This window comes from Oryctolagus cuniculus, chromosome 13 (assembly GCF_051225735.1).
Source record: "Oryctolagus cuniculus isolate XC-2025 breed Fujian yellow rabbit chromosome 13, ASM5122573v1, whole genome shotgun sequence".
Classification (NCBI taxonomy): domain Eukaryota; kingdom Metazoa; phylum Chordata; class Mammalia; order Lagomorpha; family Leporidae; genus Oryctolagus; species Oryctolagus cuniculus.
In genome coordinates, this window is record NC_142879.1 from 114,714,904 (window position 1) to 114,740,812 (window position 25,909).

At 41.2% G+C, this 25,909-nt stretch overlaps 1 pseudogene; it reads left to right on the forward strand.

The window, feature by feature from the left end:
* The first annotated feature begins 1,812 nt into the window (after window positions 1–1,812).
* On the forward strand, window positions 1,813–2,418 carry LOC100346084 (proline-rich nuclear receptor coactivator 2-like; annotated as a pseudogene).
* Window positions 2,419–25,909: the final 23,491 nt, after the last annotated feature.

The window sequence follows — 25,909 nt, forward strand, 5'->3', positions numbered from 1 at the left end:
CTCTGTAGATTGTAGAGTCAACCACATATATTGAAAATTTTGTTGTTTAATTGGGTGTAGAAGGGACATTCCTCAATACAATCAAGGCAATTGATGAAAAACCCACAGGCAGTATCATAGCGAATGGGGAAAGGTTGGAAGCATTTCCACTTGTGAGAGGCCAGAGCCATGCCATGACAGGCTTCTCACAAGACAAAAAAACTGACTAGGCCCAGGATGCCCCTGGTGTGAGAAGATGAAACCTGACACCGGGCAGTCCTTGGTCCTGTCTGCAGGACCAGATGGAGGCAACCAATAAGGTAGGCCATCCTTGCTCCTGCAGGCCCAGGGGAAGGAAGGAATGCAGAGGTAATACTTGTTTGCCTGGGAACTACAAAACCCTGAGAACAAAGAGAAGGGGGTCTTGGTCTCCCAGCACTGCATTGCATGGGAGGCTGGGGCCCCAGCATGCTGGACCTACAAATAAAGTCCCTTCATTCTTTGCATTATGGTGAGTCTCACTGGTTCTTTCTATCTGGGCAATCTGGAACACAACACACTGAGATCTGATACCAGACAGCAATGCCCACTCTCACCATTGCTATTCAATATAGTACTGGAAGTTTTTGCCAGAGCCATTTGGCAAGAAAAAGAAATTACAGGGATACAAATTGGGAAGGAAGAACTCAAACTATCCATCTTTGCAGACAATATGATTCTTTATTTAGGGGATCCAAAGAACTCTAGTAAGAGACTATTGGAACTCATAGAAGAGTTTGGCAAAGTAGCACGATATAAAATCAGTGCACAAAAATCAACAGCCTTTGTATACACAGGCAATGCCATGGCTGTGAAAGAACTTCTGAGATCAATCCCATTCACAATAGCTACAAAAACAATCAAATACCTTGGAATAAACTTAACCATGGATGTCAAAGATCTCTATGATGAGAATTACAAAACTTTAAAGAAAGAAATAGAAGAGGATACCAAAAGATGAAAAAAATCTTCCATGTTCATGGATTAGAAGAATCAATATCTTCAAAATGTCCATTCTCCCAAAAGTGATTTATACATTCAATATGATGCCAATCAAAATACCAAAGACATTGTTCTCAGATATGGAAAAAAATGATGCTGAAATTTATATGGAGGCACAGGAGACCTCGAATAGCTAAAGCAATCTTATACACAAAAACAGAGCTGGAGGCATCACAATACCAGATTTCATGACATACTACAGGGCAGTTGTAATCAAAACAGCATGGTACTGGTACAGAAACACATGGATAGACCAGTGGAACAGAATTGAAACACCAGAAATCAATCCACACATGTACAGTCAACTTATATTTGATCAAGGAGCTAAAACCAATTCCTGGAGCAAGGACAGTTTGTTCAACAAATTGTGCTAGGAAAACTGGATTTCCACGTGCAGAAGCATGAAGCAAAACCACACCTTACACCTTACACAAAAATCCACTCAACTTAGATTAAAGATCTAACCTTACTACCCCACACCATCAAATTATTAGAGAACATGGGAGAAACCCTGCAAGATATAGGCACAGGCAGACTTCTTGGGAAAAACCCTAGAGGCACAGGCAGTCAATGCTAAAATTGGTCGGTAGAGGCAGGAGGTGGACGTCGGTTGGAGACACCAGGCGGTCGGCTGCTAGCTGGTCGGTGCTTGCAGGTTGTTTGATCCCTGCTTTCATCTCTACCTGGAAAGGGAGGGAGGCCTCTACGTCGAGAGGCAGCGGCCGCCGTAGTTCCGAGCGTGAAGTTGGACTTCTCACGCTTGTGTGCTGAGGACACTCAGATGTTGGCCTCAACTCCTAGGCTGAACTCGGCAGACCGGCCCATGAACACCTCTGTCCTGAGACAAAGGAGAGGATCAGCCAGAAAGCAACACCTAGGATCCTAGGCGTGGCAGCAAGGAAGAGGCCAGGCGGTGGGAACCCTGCACTCTGGGCAGCAGACTGAAAGGTGACAAAGAAGCTGAAGATGGGTGGTGGAGAGAGGTATAACATTCCAGCCCCTCAGTCTAGAAATAGTAAGAACCAACAGCAGCTTAACAGACAGAAGACCAAGGATCAGAATTCCCAGATGAAGATTGTTCATAAGAAAAAAGAAAGAGGACATGGTTACAACTCATCAGCAGCCACATGGCAAGCCATGCAAAACGGAGAGAAGAACAAAAACTTCCCAAATAATTAAAACTGGAACGCGAACTTGTCAAGTCCTAGCTTACTTTTTAAGCCACAAGCCAATCAGAACTATGCTGGAGCCAAACTCAGTGAGCCGCCATCACCAAGTGTTCTTCCCAAACCACCTAGCCACTGGGTTCCTGTTTCCTTTAATCCTTCAGATAAAGAAATAATGACATTTCAACTTAAAACCTTACTTAAAGTACAGGTATAAAACTGTTAAGTGCTAATGTTTAAATTGGCCTGAAACAAATTTGACTAGGGAGTTTATTTGTGTAAAACTGATTAGTATAAGCATATATCTCATTTGTTTTGTGTGCACTGTGATATAATGGTAGTATCAGTGCAACTTAAGATAACTAAATAATTGTACTTCCTACTAAGTGTCCTCAATTGAGTAACTTTGAGGTGAAACCATTCAAGTTTGGATTCTCATTCATTTAGATTTAGGGGAGGGCAAAAGAAATAAGTTTTCTATTGTCTGTTGGGGGAAAGTAGTTATGATTATCATTCATGGATCAGTAGTGAGCTGCTTAAGGTCAGTGAATCAAATTAATCACCTAACACAAGGATCAAAAACTAGTTGAACCTTTGAAAGTTTATGTTCTAGAAACAAACTAGTAATGTCAACAACCCAATGCACTGCCAAAAGAAAATGTGAATTTTCCTTAATAAGTTACAGTTCAGTGGATTATGCAGTGGTGAATGGGAAGGGCACAAGTTTACCCATCAGCCTTCTTTAACTGCAGTTCGATAGGTGTCTGCTAATGAATGCATCCAAACCATTTTTTATAGGAACAGTATTTGATGGTCACTCAATAGCTTTCAAATACATATTTTATATTATAGCACTGCACAAGCTATTCTGTCAGTGATCTTAACATCCCTGCAAAGCTTGCTTAAAGTGGGGAACTGTATAATGTGAACCTTCACTAGGGAAGAAAGAGCCATGTAAATACATGTAATCTTGTAGCATATGTCAAGTTTTCTTGGCTTTTATCTTACAAAGAGTATTTTGGTATGAACTTGCTGAATGTAAGACCATGGATTGTTTTTTATACTATGGCCTAATTTTAAAGGTCTGAAATGTTTTTAGTTTGCCCCTGTGCTGAAGTGCCAGTGTATGTAATGACTGATTGGGATGTAAACTATATTTCAGAGGAAATCCTAGTGTGTAATGAGTTTTATAATATAACTGAAAAAGCTTTAAGCTGCTAAAACACTTCCTATTTTTGAGAGATGTGAAATGCAGTACAGGAACACCCCTTCTCCCATCTCCAATCAAGCCCAAAGTTGAGCTGTTGTAGAGTTCCTCCAGTCTTAAAGGTTCCTTTTGGTTTTCACAAATTCTTAGGTTCTATGATTCAAAAACGCTTGAAATGTGTAGTACCAGTGGAGTTTTGTGTAATAAGTAATCCAGGGGACAACCTATTATATAAAAGCATTTCTTGCATATAATACCTAGGTACATTTTGAAAGGTAAATTCAAAATAAAACTTAAAAATTAAGCCAGTTACACTGTTAAAAAATGCTAAAGTTAACAATTGGGATTACAGCAAATTGAGAAGTTTCTGTACTGCAAAAGAAACAGTCAGAAAATTAAAGAGGCAACAAACAGAATGGGAAAAAAATGTTTGCAAATTATGCAACTGATAAAAGATTAATAACCAGAATCTATAAAGAGATCAAAAAACTCCACAAAAACAAAACAAACAACCCACTTAAGAGATGGGCCAAGGACCTAAGCAGACATTTTTCAAAAGAGGAAATCCAAATGGCCAACAAACACATGAAAAAATGTTTAGGATCACTAGCCATCAGGGAAATGCAAATCAAAACCACAATGAGGTTTCACCTTGCCCCAGTTAGAAAGGCTTTCATGCAGACATCAAGGAACAACAGATGCTGGTAAGGATGTGGGAAAAAAGGCACACTAGTCTATGGTTGGTGGGAAGGTGAACTGGTAAAGCCATTACGTAAGACACTTTGGAGATTCCTCAGAAATCTGAATATAGCCCTACCACACCACCCAGCCTTCCCACTCCTTGGAATTTACCTAAGGGAAATTAAATTGGTAAGTAAAAGAGCTATTTGTACCTCAGTGTTTATTGCAGCTCAATTCACAATAGCTAAGACATGGAATCAACCTAAATGCTCATCAGCAGAAGAATGGATAAAGAAATTATGGGATATGCACTCTATAGAATACTGCACAGCAATTTTTAAAAAATCTGATCATTTGCAACAAAATGGATGAATCTGGAAAACATCATGCTGAGTAAAATAAGCCAGTCCCAAAGGGACAAATATCATATGTTCTCCCTGATCTGTGACAACTAACTGAGCACCTAAAAGGAAGCCTGTAGAAGTGAAACTGACATGATGAGAAACAATGACTTGATCAGCCCTTGTCCTGACTGTTGAGTAGCTTACTATTTTATTCTTTTTAGTATTTCCTTTTTCTACTTAATACCATTGATTGAACTCTTTAATTAACATACAGTTATTCTTAGGTGTTTAAATTCAATTGAAAATTGATCCTTGTCAAAAATAAGAGTGGGAATAAGAGAGGGAGGAGAGGTACATTTTTGCACATGCTCACTCGGACTTACCCCTAATGGTAGAGCTAGAAACATGCCATGGGGCTCCAAATCCCATTAAGTTGGCAGGTACCGATACCATCTTACTAGTCAAAGTGATCAGTTTAAGTTCATAATTGATCATAAAGATAGGATTAATTGTCAAAGGGATCACATAAATAAGATCAGTGCCTTCTAAAAATAATTGAAAAAATTAAAAAGGAGAGAATGATCTAACATGGGAAGCAAGATACACAGCAGACTCATAGAATCACCAATGCCCTAAACAGCACTCTGGCCTCAGAATCAGCCCTTAAGGCATTCAGATCTGGCTAAAAAGCCCATGAGAGTTTCTCAGGCATGGAAAGCCAAGACACTGTGGCAAAAAAATGACCTAAATGAACGATCTCTGTGAGTGAGATGCCTGTGGAAAGAGGGGACCATCAAAAAAGGAGGTACCATTCTCTGAAGGGAGGAGAAAACTTCCACTTTGATTATGGCCTTGTCTAAATAACGTCAGAGTTTGTAAACTCAAGAGATTTCCATAGCCTTGGCAGCTCATGACAAGAGGCTCGGGTGATAACTGACATCATAAATAAGAGTGCCAATTGTTAAATCAACAACAGGAGTCACCCTGCACTTACTTCCCATGTAAGATCTGTGTCCTTGATGTTTTGTACTATGTGAATTAATGGTAAAACTAGTATTCAAACAATACTTTACACTTTGTGTGTCTGTGTGGGTGCAATCTGTTGAAATCTTTCCTTAGTATATACTAAGTTGACCTTCTGTATATAAAGATAATTAAAAATGAATCTTAATGAAGAATGGGATGGGAGAAGAAGTAGGAGATAGGATGTTTTGCAGGTGGGAGGGTGGTGATGGGAAGAAAAACTGCTATAATCCACAAGTTGTATTTTCAAAATTTGTATTTATTAAATAAAAGTTTTCTAAAAACAAAATAAAATTTTGTTGTTTAAAATTTGATCCATTTATCTAATGCTTCCATTTTGTTGTTTCCTTTTCCTGACTACACTTCTAGTACAATGTTGCAGAAATAGAATGGAAGGAGGTAGCTTTGTCAGGGTAAACTCCCAGGAAAAGAGCTTTCATTGTCTTATCTTGATGATACTGATTGTTATGGGCTCCTCAGAGACAATTTTGATTATAATAAAAAATTCTGATATTTTACTTCTCTTCTAACAGTTTCTTTAAAGCTTAGATGCTGAATTTAATCAAATGCTTTCTAGCATTAAGCTTAAATATTTATGCATTTTATTCTTTTATTTTTAATGATTTATTTGAAAGGCATATTGATAGAGAACTTTCATCCATTGGTTCACATCTCACATGATGACAACAACCAAGATGGACTTAGCTGAAGCCATCAGACAGGAATACTAACTGGATCTCACACATGAGTGTCAGAGACTCAAGTATTTGGGCCATTTTCTGCTGCTTTCCCAGGTGGAACAGCAGGGAACTGGGCAAAATGTCAATCATTCAGAATTTAATCTAGCACTCTGATATGGGACTCCAGCATCACAGCTGGTGGGTTAACCCACTGTGCCACAAGGGGAGCCATTGATTTTGAGTGTTTTTCTTTTCTTTTTTTTTTTTAGGCAGTAGCTTGATGTACTATATATATATTTACATACATACATATATATATTTGAAAGGCAGAATTACAAACATACACACAAACACACACACACACACACACAGAATCTATCAGTGATGGCTAGGTCTGGGACAGATTGAAGCAGGAGGCTTGAACTCCATCTGGATCTTCCACAAGGGTGCAGAGGCCCAAAGCTTTGTGTCATCTTTCACTGCATTCTTAGGCCTATTAGCAGGGAACTAGATCAGAAGTGCAGAAGGGGCTGGCACTGTGGTGTAGCAGGTAAAGCCACCACCTACAGTACCAGCATCCCATATGGATGCCAGTTTGAGTCCTGGCTGCTCCACTTCTGATCCTGCTCTCTGACTGGAAAAACAGTAGAAGATGGCCCAAGTCATCAGGCAGCTACCCTTGAGTGGGAGATCCAGAGAGAGTTCCTAGCTCCTGGCTTCAGATCAGCTCAGCTCCATTCATTACAGCCATCTGGAGCGTGAATCACTCGATGGAAGACCTCTTTTTCTCTGTTTCTGCCTCTCTGTATTTCTACCTTTCAAATAAGTAAATAAATCTTCAAAAAAAAAGAAAGAGGTGTAGCAGTTAGTACATGAAGCAGTGCCTATATAGGGTGTCATCATTTCAGACAGTGGACCCAAGATATATTTTTAATAACTGTAATGCTTGATATCTTGGGGATATTTGAATAGGTAAACACACAGGTAAATGACATACATCCCAGGGTTCATCCTTACCTTTTGGGTAGAGCTAAACATCAATGGCTCCTCAGCACTCCAATTCAGAACCACTCTCAGAGGGCTTATACACTGCACTGATGAGTAAACTTGCTTCAAGTGTCCCACAGAGAGAAATTACTGAAATGCGTCAACTGGACTTTCTAGGGAGCAATAGTGACGTGCAGTGAAACTCCAAATCCAGTGATTGGTTGGCACCTGTCTGTTGGGTCTTGTGCCTACTCATGTGGGTTAAGGGAGCCCAGGAAGGCTGCAAAGACTGCAGCTGGCAAACCTGTCATTTGGAGGTTCAGAAAAGGGAGCAGCAGCATCTTTCTGTAACTTGGGGTCCCAGCAGGGAAATCTTGTGATGTTTCCTCCCAGTAGCACAGAGGCTGCTTCTCTCCTCCAGGGTCAGGCCCCAGATTTCAGGTCTCTGCAAAATTGAAATGTTCTTTTGCACCCCCAGCCAGTGCTGAAGTGTTCTATGACCCCTTGCTAGCTGGCAGCTGCTGTCATCTCAGCATCCCTTGTGACCTGGAGGATGGATGGGCTCTTGTGGCAACAGTGTCCTGTTCAGAAACTCAGTCTCAGAGGAAACAGGTTTGGAGGAGTGGTGACTCGGTTTCTGAATAGGAGGGACATTCATAACATGTTGAGGTACTGTAGAGTCTGACACAAACCCCTTGACAAATACTTGCCATCCCAGGAGCACTCTCAAAACATTGGGGGGGGGGACACTGTTGTGGCATAGTGGCTTAAGCCACTTCCAGTGATTCTAGCATCCCATGTGGGTACCAGTTTGAGACTTGATGGCTCCATTTCTGATCCAGTTCAATACTAGCATGCCTTGGAAAGCATCAGAAGATGGCCCAGGGGCCAGTGCTGTGGCATAGCAGGTGAAGCCACAGCCTGCAGTGCTGGCATCCCATATAGGCACCAGTTCAAGTCCTAGAAGCTCCACTTCTGATCCAGCTCTCTGCTATGGCCTGGAAAAGCAGTGGAAAATGACCCAAGTCCTTGGGCTCCTGCACCCACATGGGAAGACCTGCAGGAAGCTCCTGGCTCCTGGCTCCAGATGGGTGCAGCTCCAGCCATTGTGGCCAACTGGGGAGTGAACCAGTGGATGGAAGACCTTTTTCTCTCTCTTTCTGCCTCTCCTTTTCTCTCTGTGTAACCCTGACTTCCAAATAAGCAAAATAAATCTTAAAAAAAAGAAGCTGGCCCAAGGGCTTGGGCCCCTGCCTGCCATGTGGGAGGCCTGGATGAAGCTCCTGGCTTCTGGCTTCAGCTCGGCCCATCTCTGGATATTGCAGGCATTTGTGGAGTGAACCAGTGGAAGGAAGGTTTCTCTCTCTCTCTCTCTCTGTCTCTTCTCTCTCTCTCTCTGTAGCTCTATTTCAAATAAATAGATTTTTAAAAAGACTTAGAAAACAACCTACCAAACATTCTACATGCTGGGCACAGGATCAGTTCCCAGTGTCTGTCATTGCAATGATGTTATCACACCATTGCATTCATTGGCTAGATGATTTCAAACACAACCAGGAAGATACTCAAAGATTTATTTTTTAAAAATAGATTTATTTATTTATTTGAAAGGCAGAAGGGCTGGCTTTGAGGGGTAATGGGTAAAGTTAGCACCTGTGATGCTGCCATCTTATATGTTTATGTTCTGGCTGCTCCATTTCCAGTCCAGCTCCCTGCTAATGGCCTGGGAAAAGCAACAGAGGATGGCACAAGTGTTTGAGCTCCAGCCACTCGCATGGAGACTGGAAGAATCTCCTGACTCATGGCTTTAGCCTGAACCAACACCAGCCATTGTAGCCATCTGGAGGGAGTGAACAAGCAGATGGAAGATTTCTCCCTCTGTCTCTGTCTCTTCCTCTCTCTGTGCAACTCTGACTTTCAAAAGAAACAAATAAATCTTTAAAATATAGAAGGCTGAGTGACAGAAAAGCAGAAAGATAGATAGTTGAAAGAGAGAGAGAGAGATCTTCCATCTATTAGTCTACTCTCCAAATGGCCACAATAGCTGAGGCTGAACCAGAACAAATCCAGGAGCCTGGAACTCCATTCAGGTCTCCCATGTGGGTGTAGGGGCCCAAGTACTTGGGTGATGACTCCACTGCTTTCCAACATGTATTTATAGGGTGTTGGATTGGAAGAGGAGCAGTAAGGACTCAAATGAATGCTCATACAAGATGCTGGCATTGCAGGTTGAGGCCTAATATTTGCACCATAGTGCTGGCCCTGATTTTCACAGATTTCTATTGGTCACGATGGATGTCACATAGAATGCTTATTTTCTTGGAAACAAGCAGTTAGACAGTCACTCCAAAGACACCATGCTAATCTGTCATACAGATCTGGATGTACTAGAAATCTCACATCAAGTATGCCCACTGTCACAGAATTTCAGACAATAGTAACATTTACTATGACACTACAATGGATGTTAAGCAATTTAGAGTATAAACCAAGCTTTGAAAAGTTGATGAATGTTGGTGAAGGATAAAGATCTGGATAGTAGAAATTCCTGTAATTTTAGTATTTGTCTAAGAAAGATACATGCTTTCAACAGCTTGAATTAAAGCACCTCCCTTAGTCTTATCTTTCTGTTGAAAGGATTCTGGGATGCAACAGTGACATAACTGCTGAGGGTTTGTAATATACTTAGATTCTTGATCCACAAATCTGCACATCTCAGCTGACTGGTGTGTGACTTGTCTGTGGGCTTTTTTGTTGGGTCAGTCCACGTTGGGCTGTTTTGTGGCACTGGAGCTTACCCATGTCATGCAAAAGCTGGAAATGATAAGTGATATCACATGGAGGCTGCTAAGGTGGCATGTGTGGCACTTTTCCTGCACCAAGCCAAAAGCCTATGCCCTCATTTACACAATGAGGAGAGTTAGAGACAGTGGGAGGATGTTAATAGGTGAGGAAACAAGAGCCCTTGGAACAGACAATCCAGAGAGGGGAGCACAAGGAGACCAATATGTGAAAGACCCTGAGACACTGGAACATCTAGAAGAAAAGTCAACCAAAGAAACAACCTGAGATGTGTTAAATATCCTCCAGGAACAAGTCTGAGTGAAACCTACATTTGTTCTCAGGAAAATAAACTTTTCTCTGCCTTCTACTGCAGTTTAGTTCACAGGTTCCAATGCAAAAATGGAATAAGAAATAATCATCAAGAATATAAACATACATAAAACTCAGTTGCTGGGACTGGCATTGTGGTACAGCACATTAAACTATCACTTATGATGTCTGCATCCCCTATCAGAGTGCCAACTTGAATCCTAGCTGTGTTCTTTCTGATCCAATCCTCTAAAGCTGTGCCTAGGAATTAGCAGATAATGGCTCGATTACTTGACTCCTTGCCACCCACATGAAATACTCAGATGGGGTTCCTGACTGCTAGCTTCAGTCTGGCCCAGGCCCAACTGTTGCAGCCATTTAGCGGAGGGAGCCAGTGAATGGAAGTCTCTCTCTCTCTCTCTCTCTCTGCACTCCTCCTTCATGTATGTGAATCTCCTTCCCTGTTACTCTGCCTTTCAGCAAAATAAAATCTCCCATCATGATCAAGCATTTGGGGATACTACACTTTAGGAGGAAATGGATTGATTTGTTCAGAGTGCTCAAAGCAGCTTTTTTATATCACACACTTATGTTTTTATAGCACTTATTATGCATCAGTGTGAATTTTCATTCATTTTCTCGTATCTAGTCTGTGACCTATTAAAAAGCAGCCTTCCTGATTGTGTCTTTTTGCTGCTCCATCCCATATACTTAGAATAGTGTCTAGTGCCTGATGTGTAAAGAACATATGCTGAATGAGCAAACTGAGCTATTTACTAAGTGTTATGGGGGAGCTCATGTATAATCAATCCATTTATAAAATAAAGCTCAGCAGACTATGGAATGTTTATATTTTATATAAAATATCTATGACTTTGCAGTCTGCCTTTGAACTTGGTCATAAGCATCAGCATCCTGGTCTCCTAAATTTGTTGTGGGCAGTAAGAAGACTTTTGTCTGCTCTGTTTAAAGATCCCCATGGTTCTCAGTGTTCAAAGAGCTTTTCTACTGGTGACCTTCCATGTCCACCTGGTTTCTCTTTGTACCCAAGCCTGGACTTGAGGATTGTGATTGTTGATATGGATCCCAGCTCAAAACTCAAAATAGGGGCTGGTGCTGTGGTGTAGTGGGTAAAGCCTCCACCTACACTACTAGCTTTCCATATGCATACCGGTTCAAGTCCCGGCTGCTCCACTTCTGATCTAGCTCTCTACTGTGGCCTGAGAAAGCAGCAGAAGTTGGCACAAGTTCTTGGACCCCTGCACCCATGTGGGAAATCTGGAAGAAGCTCCTGGCTCCTGGCTCAGGATTGCCTCAGCTCTGGCCATTGTGGCCATCTGGGGAATGACCAGCAGATGGAAGACCTGACTCTCTGCCTCTCCTTCTTTCTCTGTGTAACTCTGCCTTTCAAATAAATAAATAAATCTTTAAAAAAAAACTCAAAATTTACTCACTGAAATATTTTTTATTTCCTTTTTCATTTCTTCTTCAAGCCAATGGCTCTTTGACAGTGTGGATTGAGATCCACGTATGTGTGACTTTTCCAGTTTTTCTCAAATAGATTCCTATTTTTATTATATTGGGGTTATGAATGACAGTGGTATGACTTCAATTTTCTAAAAATTGTTGACATATTTTTTTCTGAATTAGATGATCCCACCTGGAGAATTTTTGACAGCTGTTGAGAAGAACACATGTTCTGCTGCTGTCGGGTAGAATGCTCTCTGTGTAACTGTTAGGAAAAGTTGATTTACAGTGTTCAAATCCACCACTCTCTATTGAATTCCCACCTAGATATTCTCTTTTATTTTGAAAGTGGAGTATTGGCCTCTTCTGTTTGTTCCATTGCTGTTTACCCCTTCAGAGCTGTCAACATTTGCTTTACATATTGTAGTGCTCTGTGGTTGAGTATACATGTTGTTCAACCTAGGAAAGTACACAGGTGAAAAACTCAATATCAAGAATAATATGGGAACAAAATGAGGAATTCAAAATATACATAGAACCATGAAGAAGAATCAATAAATTTTCAAGATGTAGAAAATGATGAATAAAAAGAAAAAAATAAAAACTTCTACTCCAAGGAAACACAACAGAAGAAATATTTTGTTATGCAGAAATGGGGTTGGGCTTGTATGATCCTCAAGCTCTGATGCTTTTCCCTGGCACAAATCCATGTCTTCTACTGAGAGCATCATCCCAGGACTTTATCCCACCTGTCAGTGCAAGTGGTAAGTGAGGATAGAACTAGCTCCTGCTGCAGGGGCAAGGGTCATGCTTGTTCTTCCTGCTGTGGCATTGTTGGTGCATGAGGAGTTGGGTCTCAAGTGTGCACATCTTATGAGGGAATGCACAGGCCCCAGGATTTAGCCCTGGCTGTGAACAAATGGTCTCTATGTTCATAACAAGGCACACCTGCTTCCACCTAGTGTAAGATGCCAGGGGTGACCAAATTATGTTTCCCTCAAACACAGCCAGGAGGGAGGGGATCCAGGCCTCACTCACATTGAACATGGCTTCTGCACTCTGTCATCAGTGACCTTAGTGAGAGAAGATGGCATCTGCTGATTCCTATTAAAAAAAATCAACAGAATCAGAATCAGAAATATTATTGTGGAAATGGGCAAATATAAGAGATTTTACAAAATTGGTAAGTATTAACAGCACTTCTGAGAAAGCATAACATGTTAACTTTTATGAGATGTGTATTTGCCTTTTTTACATCAAGAGTTCTTTTTTGTTTTAAAGATTTGTTTTGTTTATTTCAAACACAAAGTTAGAGAGGTAGAGACAGAGAGATCTTCCATCCACTGGTTCACTCCCAAAATGACCACAATGGCCTGAGTTGGGCCAATCTGAAGCCAAGAGGCAGGGGATTCTTCCAGGTACCCCATGTGTGTGCCAGGGCCAAGTACTTGAGACATTTCCCACTGCTTTCCCAGGCACATTAGTGAAGAGTTGGATGGAAAGTGGAGCACCCAAGACTCAAACTGGCATCCATATAGGATGTAGGCATCACAGGCTGGAGCTGTGCCATAGCTCCAGCCCCTATTTGATCACTTTTTAAATGTACTGTTAGTGTGGTACTGACAAAACAAAACACAGCTGATGAATTTTATCATTTAAGCATTTCTAAGTGTATGTTGAGTAGTGTTGAGTATAAGCACATTGCTGTGTTTGTTGAGCAATGTTGAGGATAAGCACATTGCAGTGTGACCAATATTTAGAACTGTTTTTCTTTATAAGACTGAAACTCCACCCAATGAATGAAAATTTCCTATAATTCCACTATCCCTAACTCCCAGTAACTGCCATTCTACTTGCCATTGCCCAGGCTACAGAGTCTTTAGGAGGTACAGTGATTTTTCAGGGTCACATAACTGAGCATTTAGAGGGAACCATGTTGGAACTCAGTTCTGCCTGTGCAAAGCTGGGTCCTGATTGTACCCAGCACTCCCTGGGGTTTTTGGATTCAGCTATGTGATTATGGACATGGCATGAGCCAGAAGGAGGATGAGACTTTGGAGAGGTCTTTTCTGCTGAGGAATCCTATGAAAGTGGATCCCAAGAAATGAAATCAATTTCTTGATGAAAGTCAACAATAGAACCTGGAACTCATTGTGTCAAGCTTTCTTTGCTGAAGACCCACTGGAGAAAGCCATCTGTTCTGCTCTGTCCTGACTTTCCAGGTGCCCAGACTCAAAAAATCCTGTAGATATTGGCTCAGCTCTCACTATTGATACCTCAGACATTTGGGCAGGAAGGACCCCATGGTGACATGGGTTGTCCCAAAGAATTAAACTCTAGGCAAGGTCACCACTCTGATCCCACTTGGGCATTGCAACATTACTTCCCCTTTTGTGTCTGTTTTTTGGGAACCTCATGTAGTGTGTTCTGTCCCATATAGGAACAATTTATTGGAAGAGTTAAAATATGGGTCAGCCTGATAGGTCTACACTCTAGATCATGGCAGACAGAATGGGAAGAATGATGTGATGGTGCGCATCTTTTTTTTTTTAACTTTTATTTAATGAATATAAATTTCCAAAGTATGACTTACGGATTACAATGGCTTCCTCCCCATACCGTCCCTCCCACCTGCAACCTCCCCTTTCCCACTCCCTCTCCCCTTCCATTCACATCAAGATTCATTTTCGATTATCTTAATATACAGAAGATCAGCTTAGTATACATTAAGTAACGATTTCAACAGTTTGCTCCCACACAGAAACATAAAGTGAAAAATAATTGATGATTTTTTTTAAATGATGATGAAATCAGATCAGACCTATTGTCATGTTTAATCCCAGTGAGAGTCAAGTTGGGAATTGATAATTTCTTTTTTTTTTTTTTTTACATAAGATCAGTTTAGTATGCATTAAGTAAAGACTTCAACAGTTAGCACCCCCATAGAAACACAAAGTGAAATATATTGTTTGAGTACTCGTTATAGCATTAAATCTCAATGCACAGCACATTAAGGACAGAGATCCTACATGAGGAGTAAGTGCACAGTGACTCCTGTTGTTGACTTTACCAATTGACACTCCTGTCTATGGCATCAGTAATCTCCCTATGCTCCAGTCATGAGTTTCCAAGGCTATGGAAGCCCTCTGAGTTCTCCGACTCTTATCTTGTTTAGACAAGGTCATAGTCAAAGTGGAGGTTCTCTCCTCCCTTCAGAGAAAGGTACCTCCTTCTTTGAAGACCTGTTCTTTCCACTGGGATCTCACTCACAGAGATCTTTTGCCAGAGTGTCTTGGCTTTCCATGCCTGAAATACTCTCATGGGCTTTTCAGCCAGATCCAAATGCCTTTAGGGCTGATTCTGAGGCCAGAGTGCTATTTAGGACACCTGCCATTCTATAAGTCTGCTGAGTATCTTACTTCCCATGTTGGATCACTCTCCCCTTTATTTATTCTATCGGTTAGTGTTAGCAGGTACTAGACTTGTTTATGTGCTCCCTTTGACTCTTGGTCCTTTCATTATGATCAATTGTGAACTGAAATTGATCCCTTGGAATAGTGAGATGGCATTGGTACATGCCACCCTGATGGGATTGAATTGGAATCCCCTGGTATGTTTCTAACTCTACCAATTGGGGCAAGTCAGCTTGAGCATGTCCCAAATTATACATCTCTTCCCTCTCTTATTCCCACTCTTATGTTTAACAGGGATCACATTTCAGTTAATTTTCAACACTTAAGAATAACCGTGTGATAATTACAGAATTAAACCTGTCATATTAAGTAGAACAGACAAAAAAAACTACTAAGAGGGATAATGTATTAAGTTGTTCATTAACAGTCAGGGCTATGCTGATCAAGTCACCATTTCTCATAGTGTCCGTTACACTTCAACAGGTTTCCTTTTTGGTGTTCAGTCAGTTGTCACCGATCAGGGAGAACATATGGTATTTGTCCCTTTGGGACTGGCTTACTTCACTCAGCATGATGTGTTCCAGATTCCTCCATTTTGTTGCAAATGACTGGATTTCGTTGTTTCTTACTGCGGTATAGTATTCTAAAGAGTACATATCCCATAATTTCTTTATCCAGTCTACCGTTGATGGGCATTTAGGTTGGTTCCAGGTCTTAGCTATTGTGAATTGAGCTGCAATAAACATTAGGGTGCAGACCGCTTTTTTGTTTGCCAATTTAAATTCCTTTGGGTAAATTCCAAGGAGTGGGATGGCTGGGTCGAACGGTAGGGTTATCTTCAGGTTTCTGAGGAATCGCCAGACTGACTTCCATAGTGGCTTGACCAGTTTGCATTCCCACCAACAGTGGCTTAGTGTCCCTTTTTCCCCACATCCTTGCCAGCATCTGTTGTTGGTAGATTTCTGAATGTGAGCCATTCTAACCGGGGTGAGGTGGAACCTCATTGTGGTTTTGATTTGCATTTCCCTGATTGCTAATGACCTTGAACATTTTTTGATGTGCCTGTTGGCCATTTGGATTTACTCTTTTGAAAAATGTCTATTGAGGTCCTTGGCCCATCTCTTAAGTGGGTTGTTGGTTTTGTTTTTGTGGAGTTTCTTGATCTCTTTGTAGATTCTGGTTATTAACCCTTTATCTGTTGCATAGTTTGCAAATATTTTTTCCCATTCTGTCGGTTGTCTCTTCACTCTCCTGACTGTTTCTTTTGCAGTACAGAAACTTCTCAATTTGATGCAATCCCAATAGTTGATTTTGGCTTTGACTTCCTGTGCCTCCCGGGTCTTTTCCAGAAATTCTTTGCCTGTGCCAATATCTTGAAGGGTTTCTCCAATGTTCTCTATTTTTTTTTTATTTTTATTTTTATTTTTTTTTTTATTTTTGACAGGCAGAGTGGACAGTGAGAGAGAGAGACAGAGAGAGAAAGGTCTTCCTTTGCCGTTGGTTCACCCTCCAATGGCCGCCGCTGCAGCCGGCGCACCGCGCTGATCCGATGGCAGGAGCCAGGAGCCAGGTGCTTTTCCTGGTCTCCCATGGGGTGCAGGGCCCAAGCACCTGGGCCATCCTCCACTGCACTCCCTGGCCATAGCAGAGAGCTGGCCTGGAAGAGGGGCAACCGGGACAGAATCCGGCGCCCCGACCGGGACTAGAACCCGGTGTGCCGGCACCGCAAGGTGGAGGATTAGCCTATTGAGCCACGGCGCCGGCTTCCAATGTTCTCTAGTAACTTGATGGTGTCAGGTCGTAGATTTAGGTCTTTAATCCATGTTGAGTGGATTTTTGTGTAAGGTGTAAGATAGGGGTCTTGCTTCATGCTTCTGCACGTGGAAATCCAATTTTCCCAGCACCATTTATTGAATAGACTGTCCTTGCTCCAGGAATTAGTTTTAGATCCTTGATCAAATATAAGTTGGCTGTAGATGTTTGGGTTGATTTCTGGTGTTTCTATTCTGTTCCATTGGTCTATCCATCTGTTTCTGTACCAGTACCATGCTGTTTTGATTACAACTGCCCTGTAGTATGTCCTGAAATCTGGTATTGTGATGCCTCCAGCTTTGTTTTTGTTGTACAAGATTGCTTTAGCTATTCGAGGTCTCTTGTGCCTCCATATAAATTCAGCACCATTTTTTTCCAGATCTGAGAAGAAGGTCTTCGGTATCTTGATTGGTATTGCATTGAATCTGTAAATTGCTTTTGGGAGAATGGACATTTTGATGATATTGATTCTTCCAATCCATGAGCATGGAAGATTTTTCCATTTCTTGGTATCCTCTTCTATTTCTTTCTTTAAGGTTTTGTAATTTTCATTGTAGAGATCTTTAACGTCCTTGGTTAAGTTTATTCCAAGGTATTTGATTGTTTTTGTAGCTATTGTGAATGGGATTGATCTTAGAAGTTATTCCTCAGCCATGGCATTTCCTGTGTATACAAAGGCTGTTGATTTTTGTGCATTGATTTTATACCCTGCTACTTTGCCAAACTCTTCTATGAGTTCCAATAGTCTCTTAGTGGAGTTCTTTGGGTCCCCTAAATAAAGAATCATGTCATCTGCAAAGAGGGATAGTTTGAGTTCTTCCTTCCCAATTTGTATCCCTTTAATTTCTTTTTCTTGCCAAATAGCTTTGGCTAGAACCTCCAGAACTATATTGAATAGCTGTGGTAAGAGTGGACATCCCTGTCTGGTACCAGATCTCAGTGGAAATGCTTCCAACTTTTCCCCATTCAATAGGATGTTGGCTGTGGGTTTTTCATAGATTGGTTTGATTGTATTGAGGAATGTTCCTTCCAAACCCAGTTTGCTTAGAGTTTTCATCATGAACGGGTGTTGTATTTTATCAAATGCTTTCTCGGCATCTATTGAGATAATCATATGGTTTTTCTTCTGCAGTCTGTTAATGTGGTGTATCACATTGATTGTCTTGCGCACATTAAACCATCCCTGCATACCAGGGATAAATCCCACTTGGTCTGGGTGGATGATCTTTCTGATGTGTTGTTGCATTCTATTGGCGAGAATTTTATTGAGGATTTTTGCATCTATGTTCATCAGGGATATTGGTCTGAATGTTCTTTCAATGCTGCATCTTTTTCCAGCTTAGGAATTAAGGTGATGCTGGCTTCATAGAAAGAATTTGGGAGGATTCCCACTTCTTTGATTGTTCTGAATAGTTTGAGAAGAATTGGAGTTAGTTCTTCTTTAAATGTCTGGTAGAATTCAGCAGTGAATCCATCTGGTCCTGGGCTTTTCTTTGTTGGGAGGGCCTTTATTATTGTTTCAATTTCTGTCTCAGTTATGGGTCTGTTTAGGTTTTTGATGTCTTCATGGTTCAATTTAGGTAGGTTGCATGTGTCCAGGAATCTATCCATTTCTTATAGGTTTCCCTGTTTGCTGGCATACAAGTCCTTGTAGTAATTTCTGATGATTCTTTTTATTTCTGTGGTGTCTGTTGTTACATTTCCTTTTTCATCTCTGATTTTATTGATTTGGGTCTTTTCTCTTCTTTTTTTAGTTAGTTGGGCCAATGGGGTGTCAATTTTGTTTATTTTTTCAAAAAACCAGCTCCTCGTTTGGCTGATTTTTTGTAATGTTTTTCTTGATTCAATCCTGTTGATTTCCTCTCTGATTTTAATTATTTCTCTTCTCCTACTAGATTTGGGTCTGGTTTGCTGTAGGTTTTCTAGATTCTTGAGGTGAATTGAAAGCTCATCTAATTGGTGCCTTTCCAATTTCTTGATGTAGGCACCTATTGATATAAACTTTCCTCTTAACACTGCTTTTGCTGCGTCCCATAAGTTTTGGTATGTTGTGCTGTTATCCTCATTTACTTCCAGAAAGTTTTTGATTTCTCTTTTGATTTCTTCTATGACCCATTGTTCATTCAGGAGCATGTTGTTCAATCTCCATGTGTTTGCGTATGCTCTAGCGATTCCTGAGTTGCTAATTTCCAACTTCATTCCTTTATGGTCTGAGAAGCTGCATGGTATGATTCTAATTCTTTTGAATTTGCTGAGACTTGCTTTATGGCCTAGTATGTGGTCAATCCTAGAGAAGGTTCCATGTACTGCTGAGAAGAATGTAAAATCTTTAGCTGTAGGATTGACAGTTCTGTAGATATCTGTTAGATCCATTTGGGCTATAGTGTCATTTAAATCTACTGTATCCTTATTGATCTTCTGTCCTATTGATCTGTCTATTTCTGAGAGTGGAGTATTGAAGTCCCCCAGTACTATTGTATTGGGGTCTAAGTCTCCCTTTAAGTCCGTTAATAAATCTTTTAGATAAACTGGTGCCCTGTAGTTAGGTGCATATACATTGATAATTGTTATATCTTCTTGTTGTATTGATCCCTTAATCATTATATAGTGCCCCTCTTTGTCTATCTTAACAGCTTTGGTGGTAAAGTTTATGTTGTCCGATATTAAGATGGCTACGCCCGCTCTTTTTTCATTTCTGTTGGCATGGTATATCTTTTTCCAGCCTTTCACTTTCAGTCTGTATGGATCTTTGTTGGAAAGATGTGTTTCTTGTAAGCAGCAAATAGATGGGTTTTGTTCCTTAACCCAATCAGCCAATCGGTGTCTTTTAACTGGACAGTTCAGGCCATTCACGTTCAATGTGACTAATGATAAGTGGTAACTTTGCCCTGCCATTTGCCAAAGATAAGTTCTAATATATGCTTTGAATTCCCTGTGATCTTTTGCTGTGAGGTTTCCTTCCTTGGTTTCCTTCCTTTACCTTCTTTCATATTGATGACCGTGTTTCTGTGTTTCTGTGTGTAACACATCTTTAAGCATCTTTTGCAGGGCTGGACGAGTGGCAACAAATTCTTTCAATTTCTGTTTGCTATGAAAAGTCTTTATTTCACCTTCATTCACAAATGATAGCTTTGCAGGATATAATATTCTGGGCTGGCAGTTTTTCTCTCTTAGTACCTGGGATATATCTCGCCATTCCCTCCTAGCTTGTAGAGTTTCTGATGAGAAGTCAGCTGTGAGTCTGATTGGAGATCCTCTGAGAGTAATCTGACGTTTCTCTCTTGCACATTTTAGGATCTTTTCTTTATGTTTCACAGTGGAGAGTTTAATTACAACGTGTCGTGGTGAGGATCTCTTTTGGTCGTGTTTATTAGGGGTTCTGTGAGCTTCTTGTACTAGGATTTCTCTGTCCTTCTCCAAACCTTGGAAATTTTCTGCTAATATCTCACTAAAAAGGCCTTCTAATCCTTTCTCCCTCTCCATGCCTTCAGGAACTCCTAGAACCCGAATGTTGGGGTTTTTAATAGTATCCTGAAGATTCCTGACAATATGTTTTAGATTTCTAATTTCCCCTTCTTTTCTTTGGTCTGACTGTATCCTTTCCTGTTCTCTGTCTTCTAAGTCCAATATTCTCTCTTCTGCTTCACCCATTCTGTTTGTAAGGCTCTCTATTGTGTTTTTCATTTGATCTATTGAATTCTTCACTTCAGTCACTATCACAGTTTCCTGTTGTACTAGTTGTTTTGTTTCATTTTGTTTCCTCCTTAATATTTCATTTTCACGAGAGAGATTTTCTATCTTGTCCATTAAGGATTTCTGTAGTTCAAGAATTTGTTTTTGAGAACTTCTTAATGTTCTTATCAATTTTTTGAGATCTGCTTCTTGCATTTCTTCTATGTCATCATCTTCATAATCTTGAATTGGGGTGTCTTTTTCACTTGAGGGCGTCATGCTGGCTTCCTTGTTTTTATTATCTCGGTTTTTGCGTTTGTTATTTGGCATATTGGAGATATTTGGTTTCTTCACTGTGGTGCTTTTTCTTGTTATACTATGACTCTAGATTAAGTGGACTGTTTTTGATGGAGCCTTAGGGCTTGAGATGGGTGTGGCCTGAGAGCTCTGTTTGGTGTGCCAAAGGTGACACTCCCAGGTTAGGCGTGGTAAATCTCTCTCTCTCTCTCTCTTTTTTTTTTTTTGATTCAAAAGGGAAGTAATTCCGCACAGCTGAACGAGGTTGGAGGTAGTTAGCAGGCAAATGATATACCCACAGGAGCCAGAGATTGGAAGCTCTTTCCCAAGGACCACACAGGGAATCTGTTCTGCCCTCAGAGTGGGCTCAAATTCCCCTTCAGTCTCCCACTGGGTTGCCAAAGTTACGGAATTGTAGCATCTCTGAAGAGTGCTCACGTGAATTCCGTGAGTTCTCTCCCCCACCATCTCTTTTTTCACAGTCTCAGTTCAGTAGCACCACAAATTTACTAGGTCCTAATCTGTTAATTCGCCCCACCCAGAGTCAGGTTTTTCTGCTAGGCTCAGGGCCGGTGCAGACCTGAGGTCGCTCTGCTTATGACATATGTCCAAGATGGCACCTGCTCTTTGTCTTGCTCGCCCTTGAGAGGTGAGCAGAGAGAGAGAAACCCGTGTCCATACCAGTCACCTTTTTTTTTTTCTCTCTCTCCTTCTTCCAGTTAGCCTGGTGAACTTTCCCCCACCCGGGGGTCATTCCCTCTAGTCTCCTCTCTCCACTTGCCTGCCGGTGTCTCGGGCTATTGAGGTTTGGCTCACCTCGCGTTCCAGCACTGGTGTGTTGAGTCTGCCGCTGGTGTCCCGAACTGTGGGCTCCCACGCTCTCCACGCAGGTCCGCTGTGAATCACGCATTCTGGAAGAGTTTCTTCTGCTGTTTCCTCCCCTACTCTTCCTTGAACCTGCAGTATCTCCACTTTTATTAAACTATCTCTCCCCGGACTATCAGTGTGCTCACTTCCTATTCCACCATCTTCAGTGCTCATCTTTTATGTGAATCCTAAGCTAGAGAAATGTTCAGACAGAAATCTGTGTTTGGCCTTACTAATAGAAAGTTACCTGGAACAGAAACAGTATTGATAGCCAGATGGGGTTATGATACCACCAGACCTACCGTTAGAACCATTGCACAGGGGCCAGCGCTGTGGCACAGTGGGTTAACACCCTGGCCTGAAGTGCTGGCATCCCATATGGATGCTGGCTCAAGTCCTGCTGCTCCACTTCCCATCCAGCTCTCTGCTATGGCCTGGGAAAGCAGTAGAAGATGGCCAAAGTCCTTGGGCCCCTGCACCTACATGGGAGACCTGGAAGAAGCTCCTGGCTCATGGCTTTGGATCAGTGTAGCTCCAGCCATTGGGGCCAATTGGGGAGTGAACCATTGGATGGGAGACCTCTCTCTCCCTCTCTGCTTCTCCTTTCTCTGTGTAACTCTGACTTTCAAATAAATAAATAAATCTTTTTTTTAAAAAAAAAGAACCATTGCAGGAAGTTGAAAATATACTTAACAGAGTCGTATACTTCTCCCTGGGTGAGGAGCAATTGCACCACATTGACAATGAAGCCCAATGCTGAATCACTTTGAGTGCACATGCAAAGAGATCTTCATAACCATGGCCTGGAAATGGCCAATAAGATCTCCTGCTCCTGTTCTTTAAAAAAAAAGAAATACCCAATTGTGTTGGTGAAGATACAAAGATTTTCAGCCACATGTGTGTTGTTTGTGGTAATGTAAAATGGCACAACCACCACAGAAAACAGTGTCTCTTAATTAAATTAAAAATAGAATTTTTATGTGATCTAATACTCTCACTTCTGAGTATACATCTAAAAGTATTGAAAGTTCAATATAAGCAACATATAAATATTATTCACCACAGCATAATTCACTGTAGCCAAGATTTCTAGTGTGGCCTGTACTCACAGTGAAAAGTTATGCAGGCACAGAAGAAAAGGAAATCCTGTGACATGGATGAACCTTGAATATATTTTACTAAATGAAATTAGCCACAAGTATCAGTCCACAAAGGAAAAATACTGCAATATTCTAATCATATGAAATAAATAAGGTAGTCAGAGGGACTGGCACTGTGGGGCAGTGGGTTTAAGCTCCTGCCTACAGTGCCAGCATCCCATATGGGTGCTGGTTCTAGTCCTGGCTGCTCCACTTCTAATCCAGAACTCTGATATGGCCTGGGAAAGCAGGAGAAGATGGCCCAAGACCTTGGGCCCCTGCATCTGGGTGGGAAGCCTGGAAGAAACTCCTGGCTCCTGGCTTCAGATTGGCTCAGCTCTGGTTATCTCGGTGTTTTGGGGAGTGAACCAGTGGATGAAAGACCTCTGTCTCTGGCTCTACCACTCTCTGGAACTCTGTCTTTCAAATAAATAATATAAACCTTTAAAATAAGTAAAATAGAATACTAGAAACAGAAAGTAGAAGAGTGGTTATAAATGGTAGGAAGGGTATGCTATTCAGTGGAAGTGGAATTTTTAGATTAAAAAAAATCCTAGAGATCTGGTGTGTGTGTGTGTCTAGACACATGTATATGTCACTTACCTTAGAATGACACCTGCCCTTGTGAGATACAGTACTCAAGCCCTCTTCTACATGACCCTGGGTAAGAAAAGGGCTCCCTGTGTTGGTCATATGTCACTCTTCAGATGCTTGAGAGTAGGGCTGGTAGCAGGCTATTCCCAAAAGAGTGGAGATTCATGACTGGTGCTATCTAGGAATGTTGGGAAGACTGCAATGATGTCTCCTTTCTCTCTCCAGTTTGGTCTCCTTAGTTATCACACTCTCTTTGGGTGAGAATACAGGAAGATACACCAGTCTCTGCTGAGTTTATGATGATGCAAATGCAGTTCAGTCTGTGATTGGATCCTCCTTTGTAAGAAAATGGGCAGCCTCTCATCTTGGCCTGAGACTTTGAAATGCATCCAATAAATATAGTTCTAGTTTTATTTTTGTAGGACGTTTGTCCAAGTTTATCAGGCAAGAGGATGATCTTTCCAACATTTACATTAGCATTTCTTTCTCCATGAAGAATTTTCCTACAGAGAAAAAACATGAAAGACTGTGATTTTTCTCTTCTATGTCATGGAATTGCTAAGGAAATAATCCCTCATTAACCATTGGAGTGATCAAAGTGAATTTAAGTGAGTGGTGCACACAGGAGATAGAGCTGAGTGAAGGCAGAAGCTCATAGTGCAGTGGGGAGACAGACACTCCTGCAGGGAGCACAATCAGTGTTAGAGGGACTGGGAGAGGTTGAACAACATTGAGTGAGGGAGAAATGAGAGGGTTGGATAGAAGAGCAAGATGGAGTTATTCATTTGTGTTCACCAATTTAAACTTAAAAAATTTATTGAATGTATAGGAACATTTGGATAAATTCATTTTTTCTCTTTCAACATTTCATTTATTTTATTTGCAGTTTGTATTCAGTGCAAATCAATTCCATAACATGGGGAATTACTATGAATCAAAACATAAGCCCACAAACATATATGCAATCCAAAATAGAGGAACAGCATTAGATATGAAGCAAACAGTCACGTTCATTCACACACACAGTGGACTCAGATCTGGTCAACCTGGTTGTTTCCAGGCAGATTTGTAAAGATGATAAAGTGTGACTGTGGAGAATAAGATTTCTGCCAGAGCACTCTTAGTGAAGACATTTTCTTCCTAGTACACAGAGTGTGACCTCAGGTACTGATTAAGGATAGCTTATGACCTACTAACAAGAAGAGCATTGATCCCTGTGAGAACGTAGGCTTCACAAGAACATGCAACTGCTTTTTCAGACATGCTTGTTAGGGTTTGCAACCATGACTGGGAACTACAACCAAGACCATGCTGAGCAAAGAAAAAGTTTTAGGGCGAAGAACTGCCAGGAGTATCCTCAGAGGGAGAGGCACTCTGGGCTGAGGTGTAGGGCTGGGGTTTCATAGGGAACTTGTACCAAGGGAGGTGGGAGATAGGTGGGAGATGGATTGGAGCAGCCAAACAAATGGATGTGGGATGTGGGCTGGAGCAGCTGGAGAAGATACCTGATACCAGGAGGTACAGTATGTCTGCCTGATTTATAACTAGGGGCAGTTGTGGGAACAGTGAGGCACAGAAAGTCTCTCAGGCCTGATTTGTGGGAAAGATGAGGCTCTCCATAAGCACAGCACCTCTGTGCTTTTGCTTTCTGATGCCAAGAAAGAGTGGGGGAGATGCCTCAGGCCAGTGTGAATTCAGGACTCTCACAATGTTTATCTACTATATCTTGCTAAACGTGTTTCAGAGAATCCTTAGTTCTATGAACACATGCATGTGCTCTACAATAGGCTGTTGTAATCCTTACCAGTAAAGAAACCACACCTGGTTAGTCTGTGCACACTTTCTGGAGGAAGAGACCCCATGTCCTGTTTTTCCTTTCATTTGCACACCCCAACATGTAACCTTGGTTATCCAGACTACTGTGACCAAATTAGATATTGGAACATCTAAGCATCAGCATGTGAGCATGCAAACTAAAGATTTCAGGGATGGTCTGGTTTTGAAAAGATTTCTGTCAAAGTAGTTGTAAAAGATTGGCTGCAGAATAAAATTGACTATTAGGCTTAAAGCTCCCTGTCACTGGTTCACTCCCCAAATATCTACATTGGTCAAGATTGTGCCAATACTTAAGGTGGTGTCAAGAACTCTATATAAGTTTCCCAAATGGGTGACAGGAACCCAGTTAGTTGAACCATCACCATTGCTTTCCAGGGTCTGCAGTAAAAGGAAACTGGAGTATGGTTCTGGGTGAAGATATCAAACTTATGCACTGTAATGTAGGATTCAGGCACCTAACTACTAGACCTGCCTGCTTCTCTTATCCATATTTTTAAAATACATGTAATATATGAAGAGTAATTTTATTTACTTTTAGCTGTGGATTTAAAAGTAAATAAAATTACTCTTCATATATTATATGTATTGTAAAAATAATTATTTATTTGAAA